This window comes from Gorilla gorilla, chromosome 5 (genome assembly GCF_029281585.2).
Source record: "Gorilla gorilla gorilla isolate KB3781 chromosome 5, NHGRI_mGorGor1-v2.1_pri, whole genome shotgun sequence".
NCBI classification, from domain to species: Eukaryota; Metazoa; Chordata; class Mammalia; order Primates; family Hominidae; genus Gorilla; species Gorilla gorilla.
Window position 1 is genome coordinate 119,155,991 of NC_073229.2, and position 16,245 is coordinate 119,172,235.

The 16,245-nt window shown below is 31.8% G+C and overlaps 1 pseudogene; it reads right to left on the reverse strand.

The window, feature by feature from the left end:
• Window positions 1-14,809: 14,809 nt before the first annotated feature.
• On the reverse strand, window positions 14,810-15,435 carry LOC129534445 (succinate dehydrogenase cytochrome b560 subunit, mitochondrial-like; annotated as a pseudogene).
• Between the last annotated feature and the right edge of the window lie 810 nt (window positions 15,436-16,245).

Below are 16,245 nucleotides of genomic sequence, written 5' to 3' on the forward strand. Positions count from 1 at the left end.
TAAAAAGTTAATATTTTATCATTCAAGGACAAAGCCCAAAAGGAGCTTAAATAACTTCCATACTCTCACTTTCCCTTCTTATTTTATTACCTTTTTCTTCAGTATCCCTTTCAGTGTAATGATGACATATAACTTTAGATACAAATTTCTAATTATATCCTATACCTATTTTATAAATATTACAGTCATATTTTTGATGACCTTATAAATAAAAACATGGAACTCATATTCATTTTCTTCAAAACTAAGCTCATAATATTTCCTCCCAATTATCCTTTTCCCTATATTTTATTTTTGAGACATTGTTGCCTATTTCACAAATATGGTTGTCAACTTAGACTTCTCCATTTACCTCATATTCAATGTGCAGTTTCTACCAATGCATAACAATTTTATTCACGAATATCTCTTCTTTCCCCCATTCCCATTATAAGAGATTGATTCAAGTTACTTCTTAGTTCTGCTCTGTTGCAATTCAGTAGAAGTTTAAATAATAAATTCAATCTGTGATACACCATTTTGAGATTATGCTCCATACATGTCCTCTTCTCTTATTCTTCCTGATTTCACTGAACAACTGCAAACATAGAGATAGTCCAAAGAACAAAATGTCTGATTTGGTGGCACATCACCCTTAACAAACCCTATATAAGGGATTATCTTAGTTCTAGTTATTTGTGTTAGAGGCACATATATTATCTGTATTTGTCTATTTTAACTGTGTTTTTGCAAATCTGGGATTCTAACAGCATTTCAGATATGACTGAAAAATTTGAATGAACAAAAGGCAATATATTAATGTCAGATTTCTAGGTATGATACTTGAATGCTGTGTACATGTGGTAATGAGAAACAAAAAGAAGTTCAATATGAACTACTCTGTTTGATATATATCTATCAGGTACTTCAGTGTGTTTCTGTTTCCCAAAGGAATGTATATGATAATTAGTCTTGTGGTGAAGCACATATTTCTAAATGACTACCCTGATTCCATTGTAGGTAAAGGGAACAAATAGAAACAAATATCATATGAAATATGATATTAATGGCCTAAGTTGTATACTTCCCTTGAGACCTTCACTTTTAATAACCTCCAGGATTATAGATAAAACTGAGGTAGTAATCATTACTGAAGTGGATTTTCTGGCAGAATTAGACATCACCTCCAATAATCAATAATCATTTGAAGCTAACAGGGTGATTAGATGACCTCCTTTTTATTTTTCCTCATGTCGAGTTGCTTTTACATCTTGATTTAGAGTCTCACTGTTAGAAACAAAAATAAACTGAGGACTTAGGACATTAGAGCAGCAACTTGAGACTTATTCATTATCAAGGTTAAAGGCTCCCTTCCTTCAATCAAGGCATTTTTAGGTAATCAATGCATTCTAAAGGAAAAACTGAACACTCTAGGCGCAGACTGTATAAATACCACCATCTAAGGCTGCTTCTCCTTTTTAAAGATATGCACCATTAGCTTTGCTATGGCAGGTGCTATTTTTTTTATTTAATAATTTACCATGTCAGTGATGCTTGAGGATATCTTTGCATTGACTGATAATGATGTCATTAATTCTTTTCATCCAAGAAGTTTATCCCTTCCATCTTTTTACAGTCCGGAAAAGAACTGCCTTAAGTTGGCAGCAACTTAATTCTACTAACCAAATATTTTCTACCATATGTAGAAAATGCAGCCAATTCCCAAAAGTTTTTCATAGTTTGAATTCTCAATTACTATGTAAAGAACTGTACTGACAAAACTATTTAGTTTGTGTGTGTGTGTACGTGTGATGTGTGTATGTGTGTGTGTCCTAATATGCACATATCACAATATGGAAAGGAAATATTAGCGTTCATGTGCAAGAAATAATTACGATTTAAAAAATAAAAAATATAGAATTCAATAAAATTCAAAGCAAACACAGTTTTATCTCTTATCCAAAGATAGATAGATAGATAGATAGATAGATAGATAGATAGATAGATAGATAGATAGACAGATAGATAGATACACATAAAGAGAGAGAGAGAGATCTGGTGAGTGCACATGTGTATATACACACATATATGCACAAAGGAATAAAAAAGAGAGAGTCCGTCTTTAGGTATATACTGTAAGTGTATTATTAACCTATTGCCCATACTTTTCTGACTCTGAACATAATAGTTTTATGTATAACTACTTCTATCTTAAGCCTTTGTTTCTTCATAGATTGAACATGTTTCATTTCTTTAAAAGTATATTTTATGTTTGAAGTCATAACCATGATTAATAAGATTATAACAGCAAGTTAGAAACTAACAATTATCATGCACTTTCTTTGCAAAATATTTTCAAAATATAATTTACAATTAATTAATGAACCTCATTTCTGAAAAGCTTTTATAGAGCTACTTGGTAACTAGAAGATGATTTTCAAAATGTTGAAACTGGATATCTGAATTTTAAATACTTTTGCCACTGCCATGACAGTCATTTAGGGAAAATATTAGTCTTCTTAAATAAATTGATTTTTAAAAATATTTTTTAACACCGCTAAGTGTCCTACTGTTCCTTTTCAAGTGCAGAATGTAATTTCACTTCATTTCTACATAGTTAACAGTTTGAAAGGGAGATATTCGGCTAATACATTTACAGTTCTGTTTATTCATTCTCACATTCATTTACAAACCTTTAATACTGTCCATATAATTCTGACAAGGACACAGAGATGCTCTGCACTTCTCATAGATCCCTATCAGGGGACACATTTTATAACTTTTTGTGAAGTTAATTTTGATCAGTGTGACCAGGTATTATCAGTCCAATCCATCTACATAATATTCATTGTCAGGTTTTTACCTAAATGGTTTAGACGATCAATGCTGATTGTCTACCTGCTTTATTTATTTAGGAGTTGCAAAATAATTCTATTCTAATTCTATCATGTATTTCCCATTCACCAACTGCAATTCATTACATTATTCTAAGTATCATAAAGTGTATTTTACATAGACATTAAGGAATATTTTCTGATGTTTATTAATTATTGAGAATAATAATTGGTTCTCAAAAATGTAATAAAAGTGAGAAATATATTTTTATTTTACTTACAGTTGCAGTAATATTAGCATGCTTGATATGCTTCAATCTATTGCAGTAATTATTTTTGATGCTCATATTGTCCTATCTTTGACCAGAGGCATCATTCAAAGTTTTGTTTTGTTTTATTTAATATGAGCCTAGTAAGCTTTATCACTTTCATGATATCTTGTATAATGTGATGTTCCAAGCACCTCTTGCACCATTTTTACTTCAGACCTGGAATTAGTCATTTCCTCAAGGAGCTTTGATTATTATTAATACAATGTGTTTAGTGATCACAACCTGGGCACTAAGGTTTCTCCTTACTATGTTATTGTTCATTGTTTCTAGAGTTTTGATAAATGCAGCTAAGAATATATGCATTTTTTAATAAGAGAAAAAACACATCATGGATTCATACTAATATGTCCAATTACACTTCAGAATTATAGTGTTTTGTATTATTTGATTTTATATTTATCTACATTTTATAATCTGAAAAATATTGGTTTCTAACGACATTAGCTTATTTACTTATTTGACTTATCCTCATAGATGAGTGCTTATACATACAGTAGTATGCTGTTAAATGTTAAGCATTGAAAAATAAACTCCCTGGAGAAATGAAAACATCCCTGGTTTGTAGCATTTGCTTATTTCCGTGGAGTAAATACACCCACTATGGTTGATTTCAGGCTGCTAACATGGCACCACTGAATGCAAAGTTCAGGAAGATGCACTGTCACGCAGGGGTGTCTAATATGTTCACCATACAGGTAAAATAGATGTAAATAATCTTAAGATCACAGATGTCATAAAATAGAGTAAAGTAATTAAGAAGTGATGAATTGTTGAAAATTTATTAACCTTATTTTAAAATGAAATATATTTAGTTGTGAGGTTTTATGATTAATTTTTTAATAATAACTGCATTTAACACTGGGTTCACAAAGTTACTGAAAATTCAATGACCAGGTTTCACACAAGGTGGTATAAAGTTGGCTCAATCACACCAGTCCCTTATGTGTACATACATTTATTTTGATAATACCAAAATCATTACTAAAAATAAGATTATTAAAAATAAGTTTAAAATATTTTTGCTCTTAGGATATTTGCCAATGTGTAAGCATAAATGATTGCAATTTGAAATCCCTTGAAATAATTTCTCTCTGTATACTTAGATCTTGTTAGAGAGTATTTGTTTCATTTGGCTTTAAATATTAAATATTTTTATTTTATGTTTTGGTGTAATTCTGTTTAATATTGTGTAAAACTTTTGCATGCTTCTAATGACAAATGAAATATATCATCAGAGAAATTGTAATTCTATCATTTGTCCATTTATCCTATTCTCTCCCTTCATTTATTGATAGCTATAGTATTTGGATTTTATTTAGTCTTACATTTACAGTTAGACAAACATAATGTATTATTTATTTGATTTGACTAATACTAACTACAAATTTATAAGAAGTATAAAATGAATAGAGTGATATGTTAAGTGCCACTACAAACATGGAATCAAATATATTTAGAAAGTAGAAAATCCTATGGAATAAATAGCTCATCTTTTTAATCAGTTGCAAGACAAAGATAATAAAAGAGTTTGGGTATTGTAGATATAATGAGACTTAAGGTACATGTCAACCAAATGTAATATGTGGACCTTGTTTGGATCCTGAGTCAGTCAAAACATGAGAGAGAAACAGAGAGAGAGAGAGAGAAAGAAAGAGAATTCTGGGCACTTGAGCACTATTTTAACTGTTTTCTGGTATTTAGGAATTATTGTAATTCCTAAGATTTTATTGAGAGTAAAAATAATATTGTGGCAGTGTTAAAAATAAAAGGTCTTGTTTTTTAGAGATACATAGTGAAGTTTTATGTATTTTTATAGGTATTGGTGATTACTGAACTTGAGTCACGTGTCTATGGGGGTTCAAAATACCATTCTCAGAGATACAAATAAACACAAAATGAAGTCACTGTCCTCAAGAGTCTTATTACACTGGTGTAGTTTTCAGGCTTGTAAACAATTATTACACTGTTGTTATATAGACGGTTTAAAGTCTGCTAGATTGTAAAGAGTAGGGAGAAACTAAATCCATCTGGGGAATTAAGAAGGACTTTATGGAGAGAAGGGTATTAATATATGTGTAAGAATTTGGGAGTGATCAATGAAAATGAGAATATTTCACACAACAATCCTTATTTGCAGAAAAAGGAGTTTTAAAAATTCGTGACATTTTCAAAAATAGTGAATAACAGATTAAGTTTATTGTTTTTTCTAGATTATACATTTTTTATTGAAAACTAAAAGTACTATACTTATGATGTGGTGTAATCCTTAATTGTATTTTTATTTATATCGGTGAAGTTAAAATTTTATATGTTATTAAAATTATGAAGTATTTTTAGTTCATGAAAATTAATTATTATATTTAAAGTATGTGAGATAAATCAGCTATGTCAGGTATACAAAAAAGTAGCTACTGAAATGGCTTTCTGTGAACTAAATTAGTCAAAGCTTTATTTGAAATGTAAGTTATGCATTGCAATTGTGAAAATGAACCTATAGATTGCATTAGTGGGTCATTGATGAGAATATATCAGTCCCTCTTATCCACAGAACTCATAATCATGCTAATGAGAGCATTTGACAATTTGAATGTAAGTTTAATTTTTAAGAAGGATGAAACCTAAGAAGACCATATTGAGATACTTTCTAAAACACTATTAGATCAATATGCAGTACTTAACAAATTATAGGACTCTGGGGATTCTTTTCCAAATGGGAAGGTAAAGGTATATGTAATCTGAAAATGATCCCACAGTAATTTTAAAGAACTTTGCGTCCTTTACACTCACTCACCTTGAATCTATCTAGAATCAATCTAAATGACAAAGGCACATACTTAAGTATGAAAATATTGTTGGGGAGAAACAGGTACAAAGTGTGTTCCAAGTTTTGACATTTTTTAAATAAAAGCATTTGATATTAAGAAAGAAGGGGGGAAACAGGCAATGATGATTAAAGAGATGAAGAGGAAGTTAGAAAACCAAAATTATAGCATAGGAAAGAAGGATACTGAAGGGATTCAGAAAGAAGGAAAAGGAAAAATCAGAAGGAACATTAAGGACAAAGAGAGGAAGATCTATTGCCCAGTCATGGCCATGGAAGTATTCATCCCCCGTCCACTAATTTTATATTTATTTTCTTTAACAAGGTTTTACCATTTTATTTTTTTCAAATTAGTTTTAAATCTCAATTTTATATATAACCATTTATAAAAACAAATAGTGCTTCCTTATGTTTCACTGGTTCCCCAATCTCGAATTCTGATTTACAGAAGCAATAGTCTATACAATTTTTCCCAACATATGCATGTTCTTCTATTTCTTTTATTTATTTATTTATTATTTATTTTATTTTATTTTATTTTATTTTATTTTATTTTATTTTATTTTGAGACGGAGTCTTACTCTCTTGCCCAGACTGGAGTGCAGTGACGTGATCTCAGCTCATCGCAACCTCTACCTCCCAGGTTCAAGTGGTTCTCCTGCCTCACCCTCCCTGGTAGCTGGGATTACAAGTGCGAGCCATCACACCCACCTACTTTTTGTATTTTTAGTAGAGATGGGGTTTCGACATGTTGCCCAGGCAGGTCTTGAATTCCTGACCTCAAATGATCCTCCCGCTTCAGCCTCCCAAAGTGCTGGGATTACTGGCGTGAGCCATTAGTCACAGCATGTTCTTCTATTTCTTGATTTTGTGTTCTATTCAATTCTTCCATATGCTGGTAATCCATTGCTGGGTTTTTAAGATATATAGGCCTTCTAAGATGAAATAGGAAAATCTATTTTTCTTTCCACTTCTCCTCACAAACAAATATATCTTCCATATTTGACAAGCTATAAATATAAATTAATAGGTAGCATTTTTTCAGTTTTTCAGTTATTAATGATTAAGAATATTGTTCAGTATGAGACATGTTTGCAGTGTGGTTTTATTTCCTCCTTTTGGCTTGCTGCCCATTTTACTTTATATATAACAACAACTTTTCTTGCAACTGTCTGGAAGTGTAAATCTATATTCCCACTCCAGAAGCCATAATATTAGTGCCTATCAGGACTTTTTTTTTTTCCTGCAGGCTGGTTGTATTTTAGGATTTCCATTTGTCATTATTCACAGTATTATTTTTATCTCTCCTTACTTACCTTCCTCCCTTTTCTTGAGCACATTTATTCTTCATCTTCAGGAAAAGGACAATATAGGAGATAGCTTAGAGATTTTGTGTGTCAGAAAACATCATCAGTCCACTTGCTAGCAGAACACTAAATTAGCTGCTCATAGAATTTTAGGTGGAAAATTATTTTTTTCTAAGAATTTTCAAAGCATTTCCAGCCACCCTCACTCTTCCTGATACTATTGAAAATACAAAGACATTGTCCTTCTTGGTGTTTTAGATGTAACATTTTAGTATTCTTTCTGGGGGCTGTTAAGATTATAATTTTTTATTCCTAGAGTTCTAACATTTTATAATGATGTATCTTATTGGGGGTTTTCAAACTTTCTTGTTCTAAGCAATCAGTAAAACTTTTTGAGTCTGAACATTCACATTTTCCTATTCTGATAAAAGTTTTTGACCAATTTCCTTCATAAGAAAATACATTATTTTTGCAACCCCTATTATTCAGAAGAATAGCTAGTTGACTACCCAGATTGATCTATTTTTTTCCTCTTTATTTATTTATTTTTGTGTCTTTTTTCTTTCTCTAATGTTTCTTTAGACTTATCTTCAAAATTGTACATTTAGTTTTTAATGCATTTCCTTCAATATATAGACCAATATATATTTTACACATTATCTATCTATCTATCTATCTATCTATCTATCTATCTATCTATCTATCTATCTAATGAGAGACAATGAGAAAGGGGCCTAGGCTTTAGCATACAATATATTGAGACTTCTCCTTTTCATTTCCTATTTGTTTTTGTCTCTGCAGACTTATGATTAATATCATTTTAACACAATTTCAAGAAAGAGTAGATCCAAAGACATACATGGAATCTATCCTTTTAAAATAACAGCCACTTCCATGCATATTTTCTAATTCACTTTACTTATCCACATTTCTTTATTTCTTTTTCTTGATGTCTTATATGTCTCTTTTTAGCACTTATTTATTCCTTTCCTCTTTTCATAATGTACTTACTAACAACATACAAGATATTTTGTGAGATTCCTACTCAAAACCTTTTTATATTGTTCATCCCACTTTTCTTATTATATATTTCTTTTACTTCTTATCTTTGTTATTTGATTTTTTAATATTTTCATTGTGGTAAATGCTATATGCACAAATGTAAAAAATTGATATGTATGATTTAAAGAAATGGTTAAATAAATACCCATACCCTCCACAAAAATAAATAGAATGTAGCAACTACCTTAGAAGCCCACTGTGCTGCCCACTAAAATATACCATTATTTCTTTCCCTAGAAGTTACATCGGTCCTGAGTTGTGCACATACCTCTTACTTGCAAAAATAAAATATTTGATTCGAATATTTGAACCAACGCTTTTTACAAAATGAATGAAATAAATATGTTCTTTTGTGACTTGGTCCATTCACTCAACATAACGTTTTTGAGTTTTAATCATGCTGTTACATTTAGCTGTATTTCCTTCATTTTTTGCTGCTGAAAGAAATCCATTGTATATACATACCACAATTTCTTAATTCTATGATTGTTATATATTTTTATTTCCATGTATTTGCTATTATGTAAAATATAGCTAAAACATTTCTTTTTGTGGTTCTTTATGTATATATGCAAAAAATTGAAAAGAGTATAAACAAAATAATAAAATACAAAGAGTTGTGAATACTCTTCTCACATTCAGAGAAATGACTGAATGATAAGAATATGAGAATTTTCCATTTAATATGCAATTACAAACCTTTACCAAAGTAACTGTATCAATTTACATTATTATCAGTTGCATAAGGCATTTCATCAATCAACCTTTTTCAGAAAATTAGATATTAATAGAATTACATTGATGGTATTGACCATAAGGGTCTCAGGCTTTTGCAGTTTCTTGCGAACCTTACTTGATTTTTTGCAGGAGTGGGAAGGAGAGGTCTACCTTTTGTCTCTTGTTCCTCATGCCTGATGTTGGGTTCAGTGCACCTTCCCTAATGAAAGCCAGCCCTTCATATGTTCACTTGCCAGACTTTCTGATATACTTCTATTTTAATATGAGCAGAACTTCAAAATACTTTTCTTAGCTATTTATTCCACATGCAATTGCACACTCTAAACAATACTTCAGAGAATCTAGTCTGCTATATTGCAAGAATAGAAGTTCCCTGTTTTATTTTAAACAGGATGAAAAAATAAAATACATGATTCTAACAAAAGAGACTACAGAAATTTTAAAGTTCTAAATTTATTTTCATTTACTATTGGTTGTTGTTTCACCCAGTATTGCAGAAACACTAACAAACCAAGAGCAATAACTAACAAGATTTATGAAACTATAAAATTCACATTATTCACTTCTCTGTAGCTCATTTTCTTAATCTGTGTATGGCAATAATAATAAAATTAACTTTATGAAACTTTATAAAAGTGCCTACCACTTATTTTAACTATTCATTTTTAACTATTAGTGAAACCATCTTATGCATATAAATTGAAATATATGATACCATAAATTTCTGAAAGCAGTCATTAAAAAAATCTTTTCTTCTCAAACTTTTGCTCTCACATTCTCTCATAAACAGCACACTCACTTACACCCACACAATAGAAAGCTTTGAAATTCATGGAGAACAAAACTGAATTTCATAAATAAATCTTGAAAGTGATTTGAAATAACAGAAAAAATATGTGCCAGTGTTGGAATATATTTAAAGAGTTGAACAAATTCCTATAGAGTTGATCAACATTTGCAGAGGCTGAAAGTACATGCCCCTCAGAATCACAAAATAAGGAACTTCATTTGAAATATATAAGCTGAGAAATATACAGCATTGGATTGAAAAAATAGTTAACATCTTTAGGAGATTTTTATAATAGAAGTCTCTATTCATCCTTAATTCAAACCTTGCTCTTTGAATGCTTAATTTAATGTAGCTGGGCCAATCCATCATTCAAAAGCCTCTTGAGTGCCTACTATGTGCTCAGCATGGGAGTAGCAGAATCAGACACCTTTGACATTTTGATAGGTTGATCTGATTTTCTGTCACTTGTCTTTTAGGCTCTGCTAGAAAGAACAAACCTGGAAGTAGCAGGCTCTATTCCTTCAGGGAAATCTTAATGAGACTGAGCAGTTCAGACTGACAACCTGCAGTCAGACCTGATTTTACTGCATTTCTTTCAGACTGAACATTGGTCGTTTCTTTATGCTTCTTTATAAGTCCTTTATCTTCAAGCATTTCATTTTTACACATTTATACATGAAAAATTAATGAAAGCTTTGATTTTGTCAAATAAATGATTGTAGTAGACCCTGACCTCAATTCGTAGTAAAAAGATGTTACATTTCAAATTGAAATACAAACTTAAAAATCTTCTTCACCTTTCAAATATTAATAGGGAAAGTCTAAAATAATTTGCAGATTTGACTTCCAATTGTTCCTTCAGTTTTCATGCTTTAATTTCTTCTGACATAAACTTAAACTACATAAAGCCATTTTTGTAGGTTTTGACATAATTTATCTTATCTAGTCCTAAATTCTTTATTATTATCTATTTGTGTTGCTTCAATGCTAGGTCATTTTTCTTTATTTGTTATTATTAATTAGTATTTAATACATAATCCCCCTGCCCATACTGTTTTGAGAATCATGCTAGAATCAGGGATTGCAATTAGTAAACACAAAATAAAAAATAACTTCGGTTGTAGTTGGGCCCATAATAGATCTCCAGATCTAACACCTGAAATGTGAAGGCTTGTATTCAAGAGTGTAAATCTAGATTATCAGATTGGACCATGTTATAATATAAGAATCGGGAGCTATGTGTTTGAAACAATATGGAGATCTAATCATCAACTATAATTTCTTGGGAGGGTCAGATTTAGGTTTTGTGGTACCTGAAACTTCTGTAATTTGGGAGGTCTTTAAAAAAAACAGAAAGATAAATTACTACTACAAAAATTATGTTTGTGTTAATTACAAAAGGCTTTAGAAAGAAATAGTGCTAATTTGAGACCCTAAAATTTAAGCTTTATCTGATTCACTAAATGTGCCTTACTGATGAAATTTACAGTGAGTATAATTTTAGATAAAATACAGTATCTATGTGTTTAGCATTGCCTAATATATCTAATTGATAAGGCAGTTATCTCAGTGCTAAAATACATAATGTGATGAGACTTCTTAAAAGTGTTCTAAAACCACAGATCCTGATGAGCACAAGCATTGTATTAAATTTACAGTTGATGAAATTGACAAATTTCATTTTGCAGGACTAGGGAAAGCTGAGGTAGAATAAATGAAACAAAGATAATTATAAGGAGGAGAGGAGAAAATGCACTGTGATGCACAAAGAGACAAAATGCTTCAGAGAAATAATGGCAATTTTAAATACAATTTGTATATATGTAAATAATGTTAGAAATTATTTAATAATAAAAATAACATTTATGTAAGATAGAAAAGAACTTTCAAGTGAAAAACTATTGGCCAAACTGCTATCATTTTGATGTGCAAAAGAGTATGCAAATGGCTTAGATTTAATGATAAGTCATTCAATTTATTTATCAGATGGATATCTTATGGAAAGTTGGAGACTATTTTTCCTTTGGACCTTTTCCTTGGACTATATTTGACCTGCTGCTTTATAAAAAAATGTAACTGTCACATTTTATTTCATCTTTAGAAATGACAGACTCATCTTTTAGTGACTTAATCTGTGAGTTAGTAATTCTACATAGAAGCATAAGTCCATGACAACAGAATAAATCAGAAAAAAAAGAGGTTTGTAAAAAAAGAAATAATTGGTATTGTAAAAGTTATTCATAAAAATGTGAGTGTAACTAGGGGGCAAATAATTTTGTAGCATGTCATGCACTGAAGGGAAGTAACAGAGTTATAAATGTGATTATGCTTCTTGAGATAACATTTAATTGATTATAAACTGACTTGAATATTGTCATTAAAAAGAATTTTACATAAAATATATATAAAAATAGCACGGGAATTGAATGGTTGAGAATCTTAAAGATAAAATAATAAATTATTATGTATTTGTATGAAGGTTTTCAACAATTATAATGGCTAAAGTCAAAATACCAGTTGGATTGGGGCAACAGATTGACAATTTATTTCACACTTAGAGACCACAAGTAGCCACCTGAAAAACAAAGGCCCACTGATCTCGTGCAGCAATTAAATTATCTGTTGCATATAACAAAATGCTGTAACATTTATTTATGATTAAAATTAATTAAATTAGGTAAAAATGAAATGCTGTAGTGAAACAATTAAAATTAATACATTAAATCAAATTACTGAAAAGCTACTAGAAATGTATCAATTTCTGCTCAAGAAGAAGCATTAATTTTATGTATCCACTATTAAGTACTTTGCAAGAAATATTGTACAATTATATGCAATTAATTCACCTGGCCTGTGAAAGCAACCAGGATGGGGGCTGTATCTGCAAAGCCACAGGGACAATGCAACTACCCTGGTCATTGGAACCCACCACTTGCATCAGCATGACCTGGATGTGAGATATGGGATCAAAAAAGATCATTTTGGAGCTTTAAGATTTGTATGCTCTTTCAAGTAAAGCTTTACTCAGTTATTGAAAATAAAATATTCACTAATTTTTTAATTAAAAAGTTTTGAAGGAAACCTGAGGCTCTTGAAGTAAAACAAAACTAGGCTGGGCGCGGTGGCTCACGCCAGTAATCACAGCACTTTGGGACACCGAGGCGGGCAGATCACGAGGTCAGGAGATCGAGACCATCCTGGCTAACACGGTGAAACCCCGTCTCTACTAAAAATACAAAAAAATTAGCGGGGGGAGGTGGTGGGTGCCTGTGGTCCCAGCTACTCCGGAGGCTGAGGCCGGAGAACAGCGTGAACCGAGGAGGCGGAGCTTGCAGTGAGCCCAGATTGCGCCACTGCAGTCCAGCCTGGGTGACAAAGAGAGACTCCGTCAAAGAAACAAGCAAACAAACAAACAAAAACACTAAAACTAATGTCAAAATGCTCTGATGCAGTACGTTTTGTTTGCTAAAAAATGGTTCAACAGTACAAATTGAGGGAGCTTGTGTTTGATTCTCACCCATGTGTTTCTATTATGACTTATCTTTGGTAACCTATTTTACAAGTCCATGTAGAGACTCTGCAGCAGTGTGACTTTTCTTTTTTCCTCTCATTTATCAGATTTTTGTGTCTCATAGGTTATTTATAATGGCAGTTTTGTACAACTCAGAGTAGAAGCGAGGCAGAGCAGAGATGCAAGATGACTTCACAGTTAAAGGAAGGTTACCTAGAGCAAGACACTTTGGGTTAAATCATGTATGTACCAGGTACAATAAATGTGACTTCATCAATGTTACTTTTCATCTCTGTGCCTTAATATCCTTTTAATACAGAGATAATTATTATAGCTACCTTTTATGGTTTCTTTGAGAATTTAAAGTGTTAATATGTTTGTGAAGCCATATAAAAATGCTGGCACTAAATTAATGTTTTTAAACATTTATAGAAAACCCAGAGTCCCCTTTGACCATCATCCCCTATAACGATATACTTAGAATTATATACTTGTTAAGTGTATTACTTAACTACTCCATGTGAATTTACACATTTACACTCTGTGTGTATAGAATGTGTTATTTTTAAAAAATGAAAGGTATCGTACTCTTCTTAACTATTTTAGTCTGGTTTATTGAAGGTATAATTTACAGACAGTTAAATTAATCTGTATGTAGTATATGGTATAGATTAGGGCTTCCTTTTATGCATATTGAGGGAATAAAATTGTTTTCATATCATTTGTTAAACAGGCTGAATTGCCTTTGCTCCTTTATTAGAGCAACTGACCATATTTCTTCAAGCTTTTTTATAGACTTGACACATTTTTCTAACCTAGAGGTATATTCTTTTTTAAAAATGAGTATTTTAATTCAGTTTCAGAAACACATGATACATGGACTTGAATTAGAAAACATGAAATTAAGAGGTTTGTTTTGCTGAAAATAGGCAAGAAAAATAAATAAACTCTAATATGTTCCATGATAATTTTCTGGATCTTCTTGTGTGAAAAGCTATATTTTTTCTCCTCAAAGCGGCTGCTCCAAGGAATAACTACCCCGCTTTGTCTCCCTCTAGCTGGGATAAACTAGTTCCTCTCTACCCCCATCTCTCTTCTTTCAATAACACTGTGTGGTTGGTAAAGGCCTGAGATTTGACCAATGAACATCATTGTCCTTTAAGCCAGCAACCCACAGGCAGTGGCACTAAAAATCTCACCTCCGGCCCCCAGGGCAGAGGCCATACACCTGCCATTGTTTCCATTGCCTCAGGAAGAAGGAGCCAAAAGCTGACCCCTCAGCACAAATCAAAGCCCAATATATAGAGAAAATAAGTGCTTCTAAGGCCCACAGTAGGCAAACTGTGGGCAGGAAAGGGACCCTTTTCCACTACTATGGTCTTCCAGTTACTCTACTGCTACTGAGCTCCAAGGGTTTCAGAAAGCACAAAAGGATCTAAACTAATGAGGAGAACTTTGCCCAGGCTGGAGATAAGAGTGACAAACAGGGAGACAGGTGAATGTAATCATGTGTAGGAAGATGATGCTGGGAACTTCCACTCTTCACATGGCTGCCAGCCCTACAGAGGACAACACAATTAAGAACCAAGACAATCACTCCAAACTGGTATATCTGGGGAATCTTCAGGCCTTTCCCTATGTCCCACGTCAAGTGTTGAATCCCATTCTAGGTATGATACATGAGAGGGAAGATGAGTGCAAACTTAGCTGTGAGAATCAGTGCTGGCCCCAGACACAGGGACTTCAGGAGTTCCAAATTAGACTCAAAGTTCCCAGGGAGCAACAGGGCCTACATGCCAAAAAAGGAGACCTTTGCACTTAAAGCAATACTAGTGCCACGGTGGCAGATGGACATCACCATGGGAAGAGACTAACTGTAGATAATGATGTGGGGAGATAAAAACACTTTCAACCTGTTTTCTTATTCCAGAACTGCTTCATCTCTTCTTTGGCCATGGTTCCCAAAGCAACCATCAGAAAAGCATTTCTGATACAGAGCTAAGGGCTAAAGTGGGCTTGGAGGCAGTGACAGCCAACAAGTCTCAGCAAGAGTGCAGCCATCTTGGGTTCCAGCCTAGATGAAAATTAATCTAGAGTTATATTTTTATGACAAAACCACAGTGTACTGACTACCATAACCAGATAGTAAGCCTTAAAATCAGTTTGAGTGAGTACTCTAAATTATTTTTCAAAAATTTTATTAGTCTAAGCTCTTTTTTCATTATATTTTTAAAAATCATTCTGTCAATATTCTACAGAAATGCATTCTGAGTGTCTTTCCCAAGATCTAAGAATAATATTGATAACTTTTTCATTAATACATAATTATTGTACATATTTATGGCATACATGTGATATTTTGATACAGGCATATAATGTGTAATGATCAAATAGGGGTAGATAATATATCTATCACCCCAAACATTTGTCATTTCTTTTTGTTTTGGGAATATTTCAAATCCTCCTTTCTAGCAATTTTGAAATATACAATAAATTAATGTTAACTATAATTACCCTACTGTGTTTTGATTGAAATTGCACTACATCTAAACATAAGGGAAATTAGAATCTTAATTATGTTGAGTTTTCAATCCATAGACACTGTCTGTCTCCAGTTATTTAAATCTTCTTTGAATTTTAATTCCATAATATTTTAGTTTTCCACATATACATCCTGCAAATGTTCTGTTTTTTTCCTAAGTATTTGATTTGTTAATGTATTATACACATTTTGTTAATTTTGGTTCCAAATACCTATTGACAGTATATATAAATATTATTGTTATTTATATGCTGATCTTTTTTTATTATTTATCACTGGCAAACCTACTCATGAGTTTTAGGAGGTTATTTTACAATCCTTGGGATTTT